This window comes from Portunus trituberculatus, chromosome 2, assembly GCF_017591435.1.
Source record: "Portunus trituberculatus isolate SZX2019 chromosome 2, ASM1759143v1, whole genome shotgun sequence".
Lineage (NCBI taxonomy): Eukaryota > Metazoa > Arthropoda > Malacostraca > Decapoda > Portunidae > Portunus > Portunus trituberculatus.
The window spans coordinates 5869634-5884633 of NC_059256.1; the positions used below are offsets into that span (position 1 = coordinate 5869634).

Below are 15000 nucleotides of genomic sequence, written 5' to 3' on the forward strand. Positions count from 1 at the left end.
TTATTTTTAAGTTTTTTTTTTTTTTTTGGATTACAAGTCAAATGAGCGACTACATAATTTCTTGTAATTGGAAAGAGAAAATAATTGAAAGAAAAGTAATGTAAATAATAATATATAAAAAAATATTTCCTGTCTTGGTTATTTTAAAGTTTTTGGATTACGTCAAATGAGCGATTAAATAATTTCCATGTTGTCTAATCTGATAATAGTGGTGAATGCATATCATGTTATTTGTGATCAGAGAGAAACGAATTTTATATTACGAGGTTATGGGAACACTTCAATATTCACTTAGTCAAATGAGGCATTATATAATTTTCCAATGTATGTTATTCTAAGGCCAGATGAAAGAAATGTTGTATTTTGATAACTCTCTCTAGCTAGTCAAATGAGTAACTAATTAATTCTGTAAAACCTATAGACTTACAGAATTTATTGAGCTTAATCACCTTGTTGTTTATATTTAAGATGAAGGAAGTATTATATCTCGTGGTCATATTAACGTTTAAGTAACTCCGTAGTCAAATGAGTGACTCTTTCATTTAAACATATCACACATTTTGTATTTATGATTAAGAAAAAGAAAAAAAATTGTGGTCATACAAATATTTGGGGCTGTATTGACAAAGATTCTTAGATTTCGTCTTAAAATTTGTCTTGTCTTAAGAAGTCTCAACCTCTTCAGTACTGGGACGCATTTCTACCATAAGTTTTGTGTACCATTAGACCATTTTATTGACATTAGCAAGGGTGTATGGAGGGCACAAGATTAATGGCCACAGTCTTCACTATTTTAACCCCTTCAGTACTGGGACACATTTTTGCTACGAGTTTTGTGTGCCATTAGACCATTTTATTGACATTAGCAAGGGTGTATGGAGGGCACAAGATTAATGGCCACAGTCTTCACTATTTTAACCCCTTCAGTACTGGGACACATTTTTACCTTGAGTTTTGTGTACCATTAGACCATTTTATTGACATTAGCAAGGGTGTATGGAGGGCACAAGATTAATGGCCACAGTCTTCACTATTTTAACCCCTTCAGTACTGGGACACATTTTTACCTTGAGTTTTGTGTGCCATTAGACCATTTTATTGACATTAGCAAGGGTGTATGGAGGTCAGAAGATTAATGGCCAGGGTCTTCACTATTTCAATCCGCCACAAGTTTCTGAAGCAGTATAAAGATATGAAGACATGTCATGGCATTGAACGGGTTAAATCTGAGTCTCGGTCTTGGGTTTAGACGAGCCGAGAGGAAATTTCAAGTCACAGTATGAAATGATGGAAGAGAAAAGCGGAAAAAAATCACGTATTTATCAATTTTGAGTTAATAATGCAATTTTTTTAACATTTTCTTATGAAACAACAAAAATTATATTCCGTCATATGTTGTGTACGGATGTGCGTGTATTAATTTGTGTATACTTGTGTGTACGAACAGATTCCATTAAGCGTAAGACAAACGTATTCTGTCTGTGTTAACCCTTCAGTACTAGAACGGACATTTACCAAGAGTTTTAGACCATTTTATTTACACTGGAAAAGGTTTATGGAGGTCGGAAGAATAATGGCCAGAATCTTCACCATTTTAATCGCCACATGAGGTTTTGAGGCTGTACAAAATCGTTTAATAATAACATGAATTAATATGAAGATGTGATGTGTCATTGTACTGAAGGGATTAACGGCCTTGAGTGAGCCTTGCTGGAGTGAGATGGCCCGCTCCCCCAACTAAGCAGTGTCTCATTTCCTGCCTTTCTTTCATTGGTGTGAAGGCGATGACCCACTAGGCTTTTTAAAATGGCTAATGTAAGACACCCAGCTGCACTCATGGCAACTTATTATGGAGAAACGTGTTGCCTAATTAGCTTCACCATTCAGCTGCACAAAAAGCCGCATGGTGTTCTGTTGCAAAGATAAATGAAATGCACCAAACAGGACACAGGAAGACCCAATGTAGTATTTCCTGGAGAGCTGCATTCCTTATTGGCTAAATTGGCGCCGTGGTACAGTGGAACCATGTGTGCTTTGGGGTCCGAGAGGTCTCCAAGCGCACGGGTTTGAATCCTGTCCACGGTCAGAGTGTAGGTTGGGCTTCCTCACTCGGGGCAATGGTTTGAGATCGGAGTTACCCCCAAAACGTACCTCTTTTAGCCCATACATTCCCGTGAAAAGCCCACATGGTAGAAATAAGTTAGAAAATCAATAAAAACAATCGTAGTTTAAAGGTTAGGTTAGGCTAGGTTAGATTAGTGAAGACAGTGATAGTTTAAGACACTGGCAGTTTAAAGGTTAGGTTAGGTTAGTGAAGACAGTGATAGTTTAAGACACTGGAAAATTTAAAGGCTAGGTTAGGTTAGTGAAGACAGTGATAGTTTAAGACACTGGCAGTTTAAAGGTTAGGTTAGGTTAGGTTAGTGAAGACAGTGATAGTTTAAGACACTGGCAGTTTAAAGGTTAGGTTAGGCTAGGTTAGTGAAGACAGTGATAATTTAAGACACCGAAAGTTTAAAGGTTAGGTTAGATTAGTGAAGACAGTGATAGTTTAAGACACTGGAAAATTTAAAGGCTAGGTTAGGTTAGTGAAGACAGTGATAGTTTAAGACACTGGCAGTTTATAGGTTAGGTTAGTGAAGACAGTGATAGTATAAGACACTGGCAGTTTAAAGGTTAGATTAGTGAAGACAGTGATAGTTTAAGACACTGGAAAATTTAAAGGCTAGGTTAGGTTAGTGAAGACAGTGATAGTTTAAGACACTGGAAAATTTAAAGGTTAGGTTAGTGAAGACAGTGATAATTTAAGACACCGAAAGTTTAAAGGTTAGGTTAGGTTAGTGAAGACAGTGATAGTATAAGACACTGGCAGTTTAAAGGTTAGGTTAGTGAAGACAGTGATAGTTTAAAAAAAATGTACTTAATACTTTCCTTACTACCATCAGGGCACCATTTCTCCCAGCTCTGCCCGGCTCACCCGCCATGTATGCCACATGTAACACTAACTAACTTATAATTTCTACCATGTGGGCTTTTCACTCGAATTTCTGGGCTAAAGAGGATACTTTTTGTGGCATCTATCTCAATCTCAAAGCCCACCTGCTAGAAAACCATTGCCCTGAGTGAGGAAGCCCAACCTACACTCTGACCGTGGATAAGATTTGAACCCACGCGTTTGGAGACCCCTCGGACCCCAAAGCATGCATGGATCCACTGTACCACGGCGGCCCCTGCAGGTGTTGTCTGTCACACTCAACAGCTCAGACTCACTCAGGCCTTCCAGAAGAGACTTAAGGTGAATTTTGAGTAGGCGGGTTGGGCTCCTTGGCGGTCAGATATCTTTGTTAAATTAGTCTCAGCGTAAATCTTAAAAGTTAATCCGTCTCAAAGCTAAGACCATTTCTAAGACTCATTTGGGGAATTAAGGTAAGAATTAATACAATCGTGTAAGACAAATTTTCCATACTTAAGATTCTTTGTCAATATGGCCCGTGAATATTTTTTTAGTCAAATGAGTGACTGTTTCATTCTGCAAGTTATTTTTTTTTTCTAAATTACTAATAACAAAATCACACATTCTTGTTTTCACTAATTAAAAGAAAGTCAAGATCTTCTAATTAACTCATATGAACATCTAAACAACTTCAATCAAATCAGAAACTATTTGATCCCAAGTGTCATTACAATTTTGCAACATATCACACATTGTTGTTGTCTATCATTAAGAAAATAAATAATTAAGAAAACTAAAGATCATATCATCAATTCATAAAAAAAAAATCTAAATAAATTAAACCGGATCGGAAACTATTCAAGTCAACAAAATTTTCAAAGCATGTCGTGCATTTCTAAAATTAAGAAAAAAAAAAAAAAAAAAGACAGATCAATCATATAAAGAAATGAGTCAAATGAGAAACTATTTAAATCAAGTCAATAAACATTTAAAAAAACATCACACATTTCTATAATCAATAAAAAAAATAAATAAATAATCAAATAAACATCCGAAATAAAAAAAAAATGAGTCAAATGAGAAACTAATTAAACCAAGTCAACAAACATTTCAAAACACATCACACATTTCCATAATCAATAAAAAAAAAAAAATAAATAATCAAATGAACATCCGATAAAAAAAAAATTAGTCAAATGAGAAACTATTAAACCAAGTCAACAAACATTTCAAAACACACCACACATTTCTATAATCAATAAAAAAAATAAATAAATAGTCAAATAAACATCCAAAAAAAAGTCAAATGAGAAACTAAACCAAATCAACAAACATTTCAAAACACACCACACATTTCTATAATCAATAAAAAAAAAAATAAATAATCAAATGAACATCCGATAAAAAAAAATTAGTCAAATGAGAAACTATTAAACCAAATCAACAAACATTTCAAAAACACACCACACATTTCCATAATCAATAAAAAAATAAATAAATAGTCAAATAAACATCCAAAAAAAAGTCAAATGAGAAACTAAACCAAATCAACAAACATTTCAAAACACACCACACATTTCTATAATCAATAAAAAATAATAAATAATCAAATAAACATCCGAAATAAAAAAAAAAAGTCAAATGAGAAACTAAACCAAATTCAACAAACATTTCAAAACACACCACACATTTCTATAACCAATAAAAAAAAAAAAATAAGTGAAAATCTGAAAAAAAAGAGTCAAATGAGAAACTATTTAAACCAAGTGAAAATCTGAAAAAAATGATCATATGAGGAACTAATTAAACCAAGTCAATTAATTTCACGCCACTGTTGCCAATGGTGCGAGGAAAGTTGTCCCTCGCAGCACATCACGTGATCACCTGAGCTTTTAGAGTGTACAATTGCCTGATCTGTCACTATAAACCATCCTATCCCTCTTGTTTGATTCAATTACTATCACTGTGACTATTTACTATTTATATTGGCTAGTACTATTAACTATTACTATTTCTGTTGCCTATTTACTATTTCCTATTACTACGACTGTGGCTATTACTATTATTACTATTTCTCTTGCTATTTACTATTTATATTGGCTAGTACTATTAACTATTACTATTTCTGTTGACTATTAACTATTTACTATTAACTATTACTATCATCCTCCTCCTCTGTCCTGTAATCTCTTCTTAATTAATCCTCCTCCTCCTCCTCTTCTTCTCTTCTTCCTATTCCTCCTTCTCCTCCTCTCTCCACCTTTTCTTCTTCCTTCTTTCTTTGCCCTCTAACTAACCCCTCCTCCTTCCTTCTCTCTCTCTCCTCCTCCTCCTCCTCTTCCTCTTCCTCCCTCCCACAGCCAACTAACTAGAGCAGTCTCCATTAATAGTGACCAATTTTCTATGGCATCCCGTAGATCTCCGTTTTCTATGTCAGCCCGAGTAGCCAATCCATAGTTTTGTAATATGATGTATTTGTCTACTAAACTTTTGATAACTGAACCAGAAACACTTGTATACATAAAGAAAATATACATAAAATAGCTTGTCCATACGTAGCTATTAGAATACATTATAATATGCTTTGTGGTGTGTGTGTGTGTGTGTGTGTGTGTGTGTGTGTGTGTGTGTGTGTGTGTGTGTGTGTGTGTGTGTGTGGTTTTTACATATATAGGTGTATTATTGTATATTTTTTTGAAGTCTGGTCTAATCTGTCGTGTATATTCTTGAACCTAACCTAACCTAACCTAACCTAAGTCTGTATACATATAATTCTTCAATATATACATACATACATGCGTACATACATGAATTATCCTTAGATTGTATACATATCTGCATTATTATTATTACTATTATTATTATTATTATTATGGTTGTAATACAATATTCAAAGCAGAGATTTTGCGGTCAACTTGTGCTGACTTCAACGCAATTTGAGATCGGTGCGCTCGCTAAAACGCTCCAACTTTCCCCTGGCAAGTGTGAAGCTGGTATTCCAAAACACTATTTATACAGTTTTAAGTGACACTAATATCAATATCGGAAATAAAAAAACATATATAAAGAGATTGTTCCGATACCTTCAATGTTCGTTAATTAACCTGAGAAAGGTAACGCTGGGTCCATGCGGAGTTAAAGACACTCGTCCATGGCAGGTAAATAAAAGCTGATGTAGCAAAATATTTGAATGGCAGGCGCTTTGGCAGGCAGCGTTGGTTGCCACACTGTTTCGTCATCACAGTATTCAAATGGCGTCATGGCAAGTGGGATGTTGCCCATTAATGTGGAAATATTATGCTTTACATGTGGTGTAAAGACCAAACACACAAACACACAACTTGTATGTGTGTATGTGACGTCACGACTTGAGATGTGACGTCAGATCAACACAGGTCTGGAGCGCCTTGCAGTGGAGGCAGGATGATCGTAACATAAAGGAGAATTATCTTGCGCCAAAATGGTTACAAGCAAGACGGTTGCAAGTTGTGACATAAGCTGTGACGTCACCTCAGCACAAGTTGGCGCCAAAAACGTTGTAACAAGCTGTGACGTCAATCTCAGCACAAATTGGCGCCAAAAACGTTGTGACATAAGCTGTGACGTCACCTCAGCACAAGTTGGCGCCAAAAACGTTGTAACAAGCTGTGACGTCATCCTCAGCACAAGTTGGCGCCAAAAACGATGTAACATAAGCTGTGACGTCACCTCAGCACAAGTTGGCGCCAAAACGTTGTAACAAGCTGTGACGTCAATCTCAGCACAAATTGGCGCCAAAAACGTTGTGACATAAGCTGTGACGTCATCTCGGCACAAGTTGGCGCCAAAAACGCTGACAAGCTGTGACGTCATCCTCAGCACAAGTTGGCGCCAAAAACGTTTTAACATAAGCTGTGACGTCACCTCAGCACAAGTTGGCGCCAAAAACGCTGTAACATAAGCTGTGACGTCACCTCAGCACAAGTTGGCGCCAAAAACGTTGTAACATAAGCTGTGACGTCATCCTCAGCACAAGCTGGCGCTAAAAACGCTGTGACATAAGCTGTGACGTCATCCTCAGCACAAGCTGGCGCCAAAAACGTTGTAACATAAGCTGTGACGTCACCTCAGCACAAATTGGCGCCAAACACGTTGTAACATAAGCTGTGACGTCATCCTCAGCACAAGCTGGCGCCAAAAACGCTGTGACATAAGCTGTGACGTCATCCTCAGCACAAGTTGGCGCCAAAAACGTTGTAACATAAGCTGTGACGTCACCTCAGCACAAGTTGGCGCCAAACACGTTGTAACATAAGCTGTGACGTCATCCTCAGCACAAGTTGGCGCCAAAAACGTTGTGACAAGCTGTGACGTCATTCTCAGCACAAGTTGGCGCCAAAAACGCTGTGACAAGCTGTGACGTCAATCTCAGCACAAGTTGGCGCCAAAAACGCTGTGACAAGCTGTGACGTCATCCTCAGCACAAGTTGGCGCCAAAAATCCGTCTTTCTTTTTTTTTTTTTATTTATTTCTACCATGTGGGCTTTTCACGGGAATTTCTGGGCTAAAAGGGATATTTTTTGGGGTACCTCCTATCTCAAAGCCCACCCGCTAGGAAACCATTGCCCTGAGGAGGAAGCCCAACCTGCACTCTGACCATGGACAGAATTCGAACCAGTGCACTTGGAGACCCCTCGGACCACAAAGCATGCATGGTTCCACTGTACCACGGCGGCCCCTTCTGTATATACAATAAATAATTCCTAATGTGATATCAATTAAATAACTAACAGTAATTCTTAACTAAACAAAAAAAAAATGTCTTCGTAATGTGGACTTAATATTGTTTGAAAATTTTGTAAGTTTGTGTCGTTATTATTATTATTATCGTTATTATTGTTATCTATTTATTTTTGGGTTTTATTCAAATATTAAATTCTCTATTGGTGTTTACAATTACGTGTTTTTATTTCCTAGTGTGTGTGTGTGTGTGTGTGTGTGTGTGTGTTCCTGTCCATTTTATTTATGTCTGTCTGTCTGTCTGTCTATGTATCTATCTATCTACCTGTCTTCTATGGAGCTAAATAAATAAATAAATGAATGAATGATTAAATAAATAAATAAATAAATAGGCTATACATTTTTTTTTAAGATTTTACAATTTTTCACTACCACTTCTAATTACTACTACTACTACTACTACTACTACTACTACTACTACCACCACTACATGAAAAAGAAAAAGAAACAAATTAATTTTTTTTGTGATTTATTGAACACACGTTTGAGAACACAGAGAGAATCATTAAGAACATTCAGTTTGGCACGCCTACACACACACACACACACACACACACGCACACACATACGTACACAAACACACGTACACAAACACACGTACACACGCATATACAAACATTATCACAATGATCTAGTCTACACATGTACGTTAAAATGTTTACATGTATGTTTTTATTCTTTTTATCGATGTTTATAAAAAAGCTAAGAAAAAACTATGCATTGAAAATTTCTGAACTATTTATTATTATTGTTTTTTTTATATATAGTTGAGAAAATAAAGATTACGAAGGCACGAGAATGTCTATACAAAAATTGGTTCCTTGCTTCACGTCTTCATACAAAAGCTGGCGTTATAAATTAATGGCGGTGAAAAATTATTAACTGTTTTCTTCACTGTTTCAAAATTCTCTATGTTATGAATTTAGATGTAATTATTAACTATATAAATTAATGAAGGTTTCAAAATTCTCTATGTTATGAATTTAGATGTAATTATTAACTATATAAATTAATGAAGGTGAAAAATTATTGACTAATTTATTTTCTTCACTGTTTCAAAATTCTCTATGTTATGAATTTAGATGTAATTATTAACTATAGAAATTAATGAAGGTGAAAAATTATTGACTAATTTATTTTTTTCACTGTTTAAAAATTCTCTATGTTATGAATTTAGATGTAATTATTAACTATATAAATTAATGAAGGTGAAAATTTATTAACTAATTTATTTTATTCACTGTTTCAAAATTCTCTATGTTATGAATTTAGATGTAATTATTAACTATATAAATTAATGAAGGTGAAAAATTATTAACTAATTTATTTTATTCACTGTTTCAAAATTCTCTATGTTATGAATTTAGATGTAATTATTAACTATATAAATTAATGAAGGTGAAAATTTATTAACTAATTTATTTTATTCACTTTAAAAAATCCTGTATTATTTTTTTTCGTCCTAGTTACAAATTCGACTGTTTCAAAATTTTCTATGTTATAAATTTAGATGTAATTATTAACTATATAAATTAATGAAGGTGAAAAATTATTAACTAATTTATTTTATTCACTGTTTAAAAAATCCTGTATTATTTTTTTTTTCCTAGTTACAAATTCGAATGTTTCAAAATTCTCTACGTTACAAATTTAAATGTTTGAAAATTATAAACATTTTTTTTTATCCTGGTTATAAAATCGAATGTTTCAAAATTCTCTACGTTACAAATTTAAATGTTTGAAATTAATGAAGTTTTTTTCTTATTACAACTTCAAATGTTTAAAAATTCTCTAAGTTACAAATTGAAATGTTTGAAAATTATAAACTATTTTTGTCCTAGTTACAAATTCAATGTTAAAAAATTATCTTCTTTTTTTCTGTTACAAATTTAAATGTTTGAAAATGATAAACTATTTTTTTTCTACTTACAAATTCAAATATTCCAGAATGATCTACGATACAAATTAGAATGTTTAAAAATTATCAACTTTTTTCCTTTACAAATTTAAAAGTTTGAAAATTATCAACTATTTTTGTCCTAGTTACAAATTTAAATGTTAAAAAAATTAAACTATTTTTTCATTACAAATTCAAAAATATCTATGAATTCTCTGCTATATATTTATATATTTATTTTTTTTCGTTATAAAATTCAAATATTCAAAATTCTCTACTTTTATTCTGTTACAAATTTAAATGTTTCAAAATTATAAACTAGATTTTTCTAGTTACAAAAAAAAATCTACTTTTCTCATTACAAATTCAAAATGGCTACCAATTCTCTTCCATGGTTTTTTTGTTACGAAATTCAAATGTTTAAAAATTATCTAGTTCATTTTCAGTTACAAATTCAAAACATCTAATAATTCTGTACTACATTTTTTTCAGTTATAAATTTCAAATGTTTAAAAATTATTTACTTTTTCCTGTTACAAAATTTGAATATCTTAAAAATCTTGACTATTTTTTCGTTACAAATTCAAATATAAACGAATTCTCAACTTAATTCAAATGTTTAAAAATTATCTACATTTTTTCATCACAAATTTCTATTTTTTCGTTACAAATTCAAATACCAACGAATTCTCAACTTACATTTTTTTCCATTTCAAATTCAAATGATTAAAAATTCTTAACTATTTTATCATCACAAATTCCAATAACTACAAAAATTTCCTAACCTTTCCTTAACAAACTCTAGCATTACAAAACTGTGAACTATCTCTGTAACATCGCCTAACAATCACACGGAGTAGTCATCAAACATTTCTCCAAACATTTTCCTTCAGCCTATCACAAATTTCATTAACAAAAACAAAAAAATTCTCTAGTCTTCACTGCACAGCCGAATTAATACAAGTTATATCAAAAAATCCTTAAGGTAATTTTCTTTATCTATTTTTATGTCAGTCTAATATTTTGGTTCTTTCTAATATTACAAAATCATCAAAAATCGTCTATTATTTAAACATTCTCTTATTAATTTCTCTATTCATTTATTTTTCTTTTAATATTACAAGATTTCTTCCTTTCAGTGTTATTATTAATTTTTTTCCTAATATTACAAAATCATAAAAAAATAGTCTATTATTTAAACATTCTCTTATTAATTTCTCTGTTCATTTATTTTTCTTTTAATATTACAAGATTTCTTTCTTTGTTATTATTTTTTTTTTCTAATATTACAAAATCATCAAAAATCGTCTATTATTTAAACATTCTCTTATTAATTTCTCTATTCATTTATTTTTCTTTTAATATTACAAGATTTCTTCCTTTCAGTGTTATTATTCATTTTTTTTTTTGCTTCTAATATTACAAAATCAATATAAAAATCTGTTATTATTTAAACATTCTCTTAATTATCTTATTTATTAATTCATTTTTCTTTTAATATTACAAAATTTTCTTCATTATCATCATTCGGTTTTTTTTCCTTATATTACAAAATCATAAAAAAAATCAATTATTATTCAAACATTCTCTTAATAACTTATCTATTAATTCATTTTTCTTTTAATATTACAAAATTTTCTTCATTTTTTTCTAATATTACAAAATCAATATAAAAATCAGTTATTATTTAAACATTCTCTTAATTATCTTATCTATTAATTCATTTTTCTTTTAACATTACAAAATTTTCTTCATTATTACCATTCGTTTTTTTTCCTAATATCACAAAATCACCATAAAAATCGTCTATTATTTAAACATTCTCTTAATTAACTTATCTATTAAATTTTTCCTAATATCACAAAATCATCAAAAATCGTCTATTATTTAAACATTCTCTTAATAACTTATCTATTAAATCTTTTTTCTAATACAAAATCATAAAAAAATCAATTATTATTTAAACATTCTCTAATTATCTATCTATTCATTTTTCTTTTAATATTACAAAATTTTCTTCATTATTACCATTCGTTTTTTTTTCATATTACAAAATCAATATAAAAAGCGTCTATTATTTAAACATTCTCTAATTATCTATCTATTCATTTTTCTTTTAATATTACAAAATTTTCTGCATTACTATTTAAACATTCTCTTAAAACTAATCTATTAATTATTCAAAATCATAAAAAAAATTCAATTATTTAAACATTTTCTTCGTCTATGAATTTTGGTTAACTTTTATGTCTTTTTAAGGGAACTGGCAACTCAGGGGCCTTATTATTATTATTATTATTATTATTATTTTGTTGCTTTTAATAATTTGTTCCTATATATCTTTTTTATGTTACAAAAATTTTCTTTATATTACAAATTTTTTTCGTTCAGTTCTTATTTTTTTTTCTTCTAACATTACAAAATCAATATTAAGAATCAATTACTATTTAAACATTCTCTTATTAAATATTAAGATTTCTTCTAATATTACAACAATTTCCTTCATTATTATTATTTAGTTTGTCTAATACTACAAATTTGAGGTCCAAAATTTCAGTTCTTATCTAAACATTTCTCAAACATTCTATTAACATTATTTTACTTTTTCTCTCTTATGTTACAAATGTTCCCTTTTATTTAAATATTCGTGTTTTTTTTCCTAATATTACAAACTTGATATGAAAAAAAAACTCACTTATAATTTAAACATTCTCAAACATTCAAATTTTTATCATATTTCTTTTCTCTCTTATGTTAGAAATGTTCGTTTATTTGTTTTTGATATTTGTTTTTCTCCTTCTAACATTACAAACTCAATGTCAAAATATATTATCTAAACATTTTCAAACATTTTCATTATTTCATTCCTTTTCTCTCTTCAAACATTACAAATTCTCTTTTTTTGTCTATATATTCATTTTTTTTCTTCTTTTCCTTCATCCACAAAAAATTCAATTATTTAAACATTTTCAAACATTTTATTTTCATTATTTCATTCCTTTTCTCTCTTCAAACATTACAAATTCTCTTTTCTTGTCTATATATTCATTTTTTTTCCTTCTTTTCCTTCATCCACAAAAAAATTCAATTATTTAAACATTCACAAACATTTTCATTATTTCATTCCTTTTCTCTCTTCAAACATTACAAATTCTCTTTTTTTGTCTATATATTCATTTTTTTTTCCTTTTCGTTCATCCACAAAAAAATTCAATTATTTAAACATTCTCAAACATTTTATTAGTATTATTTTTTCCTTTTCTCTCTTCAAACATTACAAATTCTCTTTTTTTTTTCTATATATCAATTTTTTTTCTTCTTTTCTTCATCCACAAAAAATTCAATTATTTAAACATTTTCAAACATTTTCATTATTTCATTCCTTTTCTCTCTCCAAACATTACAAATTCTCTTTTCTTGTCTATATATTCATTTTTTTCCCTTTTTTTCGTTCATCCACAAAAAAATTCAATTATTTAAACATTCTTAAACATTTTATCTATATTATTCTATTTCCTTTTCTCTCTTCAAACATTACAAATTCTCTTTTCTTGTCTATATATTAATTTTTTTCCCTTTTTTCCTTCATCCACAAAAAATTCAATTATTTAAACATTCTTAAACATTTTTATTAGTATTATTTTATTTCCTTTTCTCTTCAAACATTACAAAATTAATGTTCCTTTTCGTCCTAATGTTAGTTTTTTTTTTTTTTATTACAAACTTGAGAAATAAATCACTTATTATTTAAACATTCTCTAACATTCAATCTATATTATTTTTTCATTCTAACTTCCATCCGAATGTTAAAAATGTTCATTCCGTCAATGTTCAATGTTTTTCCTTCATTTCAACATTCAAACTTCATTCTAACATCACATTCTAACTAACATCCATTCTAACTTCCATCCGAATGTTAAAAATGTTCATTCCGTCAATGTTCAATGTTTTTTTCCTTCATTTCAACATTCAAACTTCATTCTAACATCAATTCTAACTAACTTCCATTCAAATGTTAAGAAATGTTCATTCCGTCAATGTTTTTTTTTCATTCACAATTATCAACATTCAAAATTCATTCTAACTTCCATCCGAATGTTAAAAATGTTCATTCCGTCAATGTTCAATGTTCTTTTTTTCTTCCTTTTAACATTCAAACTTCATTCTAACATTGATTCTAACTAACATCCATTCTAACTTCCATCCAAATGTTAAAAATGTTCGTTCCATCAATGTTCAATGTTTTTTTTCCTTCATTTCAACATTCAAACTTCATTCTAACTAACATTCTAACTAACATCCATTCTAACTTCCATTCGAATGTTAAAAATGTTCGTTCCGTCAATGTTCAATGTTTTTTTCTTCATTTCAACATTCAAACTTCATTCTAACTAACATTCTAACTAACATCCATTCTAACTTCCATTCGAATGTTAAAAATGTTCATTCCGTCAATGTTCAATGTTCTTTTTTTCTTCCTTTTAACATTCAAACTTCATTCTAACATTGATTCTAACTAACATCCATTCTAACTTCCATCCAAATGTTAAAAATGTTCGTTCCGTCAATGTTCAATGTGTTTTTCCTTCATTTCAACATTCAAACTTCATTCTAACATCAATTCTAACTAACTTCCATTCAAATGTTAAAAAATGTTCATTCCGTCAATGTTTTTTTTCAATCACAATTATCAACATTCAAACTTCATTCTAACTTCCATTTGAATGTTAAAAATGTTCGTTCCGTCAATGTTCAATGTGTTTTTTTCCTTCATTTCAACATTCAAACTTCATTCTAACTAACATCCATTCTAACTTCCATCCGAATGTTAAAAATGTTAATTCCGTCAATGTTCAATGTTTTTTTACTTCATAATTAGCAATCAACATTCAAACTTCATTCTAACTTCATTCTAACTAACATCCATTCTAACTTCCATCCAAATGTTAAAAATGTTCGTTCCGTCAATGTTCAATGTGTTTTTCCTTCATTTCAACATTCAAACTTCATTCTAACTAACATCCATTCTAACTTCCATCCGAATGTTAAAAATGTTCGTTCCGTCAACATTCAAACTTCCATGTTGAGTTTTTTTTTTCAGTTTTATAAATGTTTACTTCTTTTAAATAATCTTCAGCTTTATATTAATGATTTCTTGTTTTTCTCACGGTAAATTTAAATGTTTCAAAATGTTTGGCTGAAGCTTCACAAATGTTCCAGTAATGTTGCAGAATGTTTGGCTTAAGTTTCAAAATGTTTAGCTAAAGCTTCAATAATGTTCCAGTAATGTTTTAAATGTTCCAGTAATTCCTTCAAAATGTTTCAGTAATGTTACAGAATGTTTGGCTGAAGTTTCAAAATGTTTGGCTGA

At 30.2% G+C, this 15000-nt stretch overlaps 1 protein-coding gene and 1 long non-coding RNA gene across 2 annotated transcripts in view; one reads left to right on the top strand and one right to left on the bottom strand.

The window, feature by feature from the left end:
• Nucleotides 1-15000, bottom strand: part of LOC123503721 (transmembrane protein 164-like) — a 46948-nt gene that overhangs the window by 14363 nt on the left and 17585 nt on the right. The window lies entirely within an intron of this gene.
• LOC123503777 lies at nucleotides 8505-11025 on the top strand. The gene is made up of 2 exons (XR_006674605.1): nucleotides 8505-8689; nucleotides 8941-11025. It is a non-coding gene; the product is annotated as an uncharacterized LOC123503777 (long non-coding RNA).